Below are 6,142 nucleotides of genomic sequence, written 5' to 3' on the forward strand. Positions count from 1 at the left end.
CCGACACAGCGTAGAGTTCTCTGTAGTTGGAAGACCTGGAACGCATGTCCGATGGCCATTCTACCTGGAGAATACTTCCTACCAGGTGCTCTCCGCATCGCTACTTGCTGGAGTCCGTGGTAATTACCACCCATGAAGAGGCAATCCAATGAATTCCCACTTTTACGTTTCCTGGCTGAATCCACCAAAGTAGTGACCTCCTTTCTGCCGGGGATAAGGATGTTTTTCTGTCAAGGGTAGACTGTCGTCGATCCCAGGCTGACAAGACCTCTCTCTGCAGGGCACGAGTGAAACTGTGCCCAATGAACACAGGGGATACAAGCCATCATGAGGCCCAAAACTCTCATTGTGGATATGATGGAAACGTGACCTTTCAGGAGCTCTCTCATTCTGCTCCTCACCGATTTCTGTTTCTCTACTGGCAAGAAAGATGTTCTGTGACTGGAGTCCAGCAACACCCCTTAGAAAATCTTCCTTCTCTCTGGTGCGAAATCTGATTTCTGTCTTTTTCTGCGCAAAAGAGGGAACCAGTCAGGGGCTGTGATCAGAGGCAGCGGATTGCGCACAGCGCCCTTACCCCTTCCTGCTCAGTCCTGCCCGGATTCTCCATTGCACTGCTGTTATTCTGTCCCCCGCGAGATTCAGGGAAGGCACCACCTGTCTTGCCGAATTCCGTGTTCCTTTTTGGAACGCACACCGACCTTTTGCCCCGACGTCTTGCTCTGACGTCACTGGAATTGCGACGGCCTTCTCCACCGCGCAACTTCCGGTAGTAGCGATGACTTGCCGACCGGTATCGGAGCCGAGAGCCTCCCTGTGGGAGGAAGCGGCTCTTCTGAGGAGCCTCGTCCGCTCACTGATCTCCGAGGCTGAGGGACTCCCACCCAGGGAAGTGTCAGTCCCGGATTCCTTGACAGGGGGAAGGATTGGACAAGCTGCATGATCCCCCTGGGCCCATCCGGTAAGCAAACTTCCCCTTGTGCATTCCTCCATGCAGAGACAGGAAAAACACTGAGGGAATTGGGGTGAAGAGGGGCCTTTTATCCTCTTGTGTGCTTTCCTGTCCCTGTCAGGAGGAGGAAAACCTCCATGGTGCTGTCAGGAGGAACGTCCTGGAAAAGAACAATTTTACTTTCATCAGTCCATAAAATGTTTCTCCATTTCTCTTTAGGCCAATTGATGTGTTCTTTGGCAAACTGTATCCGCTTCAGTACATGTCTTTTTTAACAGTGGGACTTTGCAGAAACTTCTTGCTAAGATATTAGCTTCACTCAGGCGTCTTCTGTCACAGTGCTCACAGGTAACATGAGACTGTCTGTGATCATCTGGGAGTTGATCATTGGCTGAGTCTTTGCCTCCTAATAATAATAATAATAAATTTTATTTTTATAGCGCCGACATATTCCGCAGCACTTTACATTTCAGAGGGGATTTGTACAGACAATAGACATTACAGCATAACAATAATCACATACAGTAGATTATAACAAATACCAAGAGGAGTGAGGGCCCTGCTCGCAAGCTTACAGTCTATGAGGAAAGAGGTAGACACGAAAGGTGGGTGGTAACAGTTGCCCTGATTGTATGGACCAGCCATAATGTTAAGTGTGTAACAGTACAGACACAGAGGGCTAATGGATGCATAAAGCATGTGGGAACATGATGCTGGGAACCTGGTTATGGTAAAATTTTTGGCTCTGCCACACAGGGATAGGTTAGGTTAATGTGTTGAGGCGATAGGCCAGTCTGAATAAATGCGTTTTCAGGACACGCTTAAAATTGTGGGGACTGGGGACTAATCGTATTGACCTGGGAAGTGCATTCCAAAGAATTGGCGCGGCACGTGTAAAGTCTTGGAGACGGGAGTGGGAGGTTCTGACTATTGAGGATACTAACCTCAGGTCATCAGCAGAACGGAGGGCGCGGGTAGGGTGGTATACTGAAACAAGGGAGGAGATGTAGGGTGGTGCTGAGCCATGGAGGGCTTTGTGGGTGAGGGTAATAAGTTTATACTGAATTCTGGAGTGGATGGGTAGCCAGTGTAATGACTGGCACAAGGTAGAGGCATCGGTGTAACGATTGGTGAGGAATATGATCCTGGCTGCAGCATTCAAGACAGATTGGAGAGGGGAGAGTTTTGTAAGAGGGAGACCGATTAGAAGAGAGTTACAATAGTCGAGACGAGAATGAATAAGAGAAACAGTAAGAGTTTTTGCAGAGTCAAAAGTAAGAAAAGGTCGAATTCTAGAAATGTTTTTGAGGTGCAGATGACAAGAGCGAGCCAGTGATCGAATGTGGGGGGCAAAGGAAAGCTCGGAATCAAGTATGACCCCAAGACAGCGGGCATGTTGCTGGGGAGTAATAGTGGAACCACAGACGGAAATGGCAATGTCGGGTGTAGGTACATTAGTAGCGGGAGGAAACACAAGGAGTTCAGTCTTTGATAGGTTCAGTTTCAGATATAGTGAGGACATGATATTAGACACAGCGTTTAGACAATCGCCAGTGTTTTCTAGAAAGGCTGGCGTGATGTCAGGAGAAGAAGCGTATAATTGGGTGTCATCAGCATAGAGATGGTACTGGAAACCAAATCTACTGATTGTTTGACCAATAGGGGCAGTGTACAAGGAGAAGAGGAGGGGGCCTAGAACCGATCCTTGAGGAACCCCAACAGTAAGAGGAAGGTGAGAGGAGGAGGAACCGGCAAAAGAAACAGTAAAGGAGCGGTCGGAGAGATAGGAGGAGAACCAGGAGAGAACGGTGTCCTTGAGGCCAATGGAACGGAGCATAGTGAGGAGGAGCTGATGATCCACAGTGTCGAATGCTGCAGAGAGATCCAAGAGAATTAGCATGGAGTAATGACCATTTGATTTAGCTGTTAGCAGATCATTAGAGACTTTAGTGAGGGCAGTTTCAGTGGAGTGTAAAGAGCGGAAACCGGATTGGAGAGGGTCGAGAACAGAGTTTTCTGAGAGATAGCGGATAAGACGGGAGTGGACCAGGCGTTCCAGGAGTTTAGAGATGAAGGGAAGATTAGAGACAGGTCTATAGTTAGCGGCACAATTTTGGTCGAGGGATGGTTTTTTAAGTAGTGGATGTATGTTGGCATGCTTAAATGAGGAGGGAAAAATACCAGAAGAGAGAGAGAGGTTAAATATTTTAGTTAGGTGAGGGGTGACAGCAGGGGAAAGGGACTGGAGGAGATGTGACGGAAATGGGTCACTGGTGCAAGTAGTTGGGCGAGAAGATGCAAGGAGCCTGCTTACTTCTTCTTCTGTGACTGGTTCAAAATCAGAGAGTGAGTTAGATGCAGTGGGGGAGGGAGGACAGTGCATGGTATGAGGGGATTTGGAGATAATTTCCTGTCGGATCTGGTCAATTTTTTCTTTGAAGTAATTGGCCAGATCGTCAGCTCGGAGCTCAGTGGTTGGGGCCTGTACTCTTGGATTGAGTAGAGAATGAAAAGTGTCAAAGAGACGTTTCGGGTTATTGGACAGTGAGATGATGAGGGTGTTGAAATAGGTTTGTTTGGAGAGGTGAAGGGCAGTGTTGTATGTTCTAAGCATAAACTTAAAATGGATGAAATCTTCGTGTAGATTGGATTTTCTCCACAGACGTTCGGCGCACCTGGAGCACCGCTGCAGGAAACGTGTTTGCACCGTGTGCCAGGGTTGTCGCCGTCTGCGTTGTGGTGTTCTATTTATAGGGGGTGCAAATTCATCCAGGGCAGTTTGAAGTGTTTCATTGTAATGCTTCAAAGCAGAATCAGGACATGAGAGGGAGGAGATAGGGGCCAATGAAGACTGCAAGTTCTTCAGAAGTTTCTGGGTGTTAATGGCCTCCTGGCTTTTCTTCCGTTTCCTTTCACGTCTCTCTGGTTTGGCTTTCCATTTTAAAGCACTGGAGATCATTTTAGCTGAATGGCCTATTATTGCACTTTTTCATAAATTTAACCCTCTGCAATCAACTTATTAATCAAAGTATGCTGTTCTTCTGAGCAGTCCCATATTTCTTTGGCTTTCAAACAGAAATACATGTACAGTGCTGTGCAAATTAATTGGGACAAAGCATTTTTTTAAAGTAAAATCGTAAGTTGGCTACCAGTCAGTGATTCAAACCAGTTTTAACTGCTTTGAACTGGCACTCACACCTGCTCAAAGCAGTTAAAACTGGTTTGAATCACTGACTGGTAACCAACTTACGATTTTACTTAAAAAAATGCTTTGTCCCAATTAATTTTCACAGCACTGTACAACATGTCCTGGCTTGACCCTTAAATAAGGAAGAAAAGGGGGAAATAGGGGAAGGGGAGTTTTTAATAAAATTGTCCTTTATTATAAATCATAAATTAAAATTAAATTTAAATGAAATTATCATACATCATAAGATGTACATTGGATCATAGTATTTATTTTATAAGCACCACTATGATCACTAGTTCCCAAGTGACTGTCTCAGAATTATGATATGATATCCCAGCCACTGATCCTATAATAATAGGCTGGGTTTCAATTTAATATGGGCATTAAGAAGATCCAATGGCTTGATGTTGGATTGCCATCATTGATGTCACACCCTAAATGTTCCCGTTATTGTATTAAATTCAGAGGCTTGTATTATGCAGCACTTGGATAATTATTATTATGTATTACCTGCAGATACATAATTGTGGCACTGTAAAGCTGTGGGCAGAGAAGTACATCGGTGTCGGCTGGGGGTATCATCGGCACTGCAACTCAAACCACTCTGCTAGTTGCACAACTGCAAACTAAAGAAGATAGGCAATTGTGCCGCCGTCTGCCAATAGTGTAGTAAGTATGAATGCCGGTGATCCCCGATCCACCTGTCGGTGTTAACTACGGGGATCGTCTGCGCTGCAATTAAGATCGCTCTTCTTCATGTCTCGTGTCAGGAGACCATGTGAGGATTGATATCAGCCCGCCAGTCCCTAAATCTCATTACCCGTGTCTCAATCAGAGATCTGACGGGGAGTAGCGTGGCGGTGGATATACGAATAGTGCCTTCATTAGTCTGAGATAATATTCTACTTGGGATGAAGTCACTGACGTGCATTTCGCCGGGGTGGCCAGCTTTCTCTAAGGGCGGCGCTCATAGCAATACGGCAGTGACAATCATAGATATCTACCGGAGACCTATGGTAGTTATGCCAACCCATCGGTGACCCGCAATCACGTGACGAGGGTCACCGATAGGCGGATTTCCGGCTCGCTTGCCGAAAGTGCGTGTTAAATGCCGCTGTCAAGAGTTTGACAGTGGCATTTAACGGGTTAATAGCCGAGGGTGGATCGCGATTCCAACCGCGGCTGTTCTGGGCACATGTCAGCTGTTCAAAACAGCTGACGTGCTGGAAAAGAAGTGGGCTCACATCAAAAGGAGGTTGTCTGACATTGGCGTATTATTATGCCCAATGTCGGAAAGGGGTTAAGGACCAGGCAGATGTGCGGCAGCTTTGCACAACTCAGAGCCTGTGAGCACAAGCCTGGATTCGAATGCAGAAATTGTGTTCTCTCATTTCCAGATGGACAATTATAAGGATCTGTTGCAACTAAGACCGTTCTTTCTATTTCAACGGTAGCACCCTCTGGTCTGGGTGTCAGCTAGTTTGCCAACAGATCACAAGTTGGATTCATTTGATATATGTTCTATAGGAGTGTATAAAATCATGGGTATTCATCGTGTATATAGTCCAGCCTGATGAAGGGGCTAGACCGTCTCCGAAACACGAAGCAACGATGAAAGCTTTTATACAATGACCCCAGTGGTACATCACCTCATCATCCATGGCAGCACTGAACCAAACCCCGATTTTTCTCCCTTCCTTGGATTTCTGCCTGGATGTCAGAGTCCAGCAGGTGGAGCAACAGAAAATCAGAATCGCCTCATTATTCCTCAGCGCTGTGCCTGCTCTGACACAACAGGCTCAGGTAAAAAACAACCCAAACTCTGTTTTTTCTTACTACGATCTGCGCAAGGTACGCTTTCCTTTCTCTATCATGTACTCAGATGGACACTTCTATTATTTTTGCACCACCTCAGTTCTCTGCCCGTCATACATGTGACACTTACTGCGCAGGACAGAGTATTTTAGCTTTTTTGAATCTGACACTTGGAAACATTAAGA

This window comes from Dendrobates tinctorius, unplaced genomic scaffold, assembly GCF_039654945.1.
Source record: "Dendrobates tinctorius isolate UK_male_01 unplaced genomic scaffold, ASM3965494v1 ptg000347l, whole genome shotgun sequence".
NCBI lineage: Eukaryota > Metazoa > Chordata > Amphibia > Anura > Dendrobatidae > Dendrobates > Dendrobates tinctorius.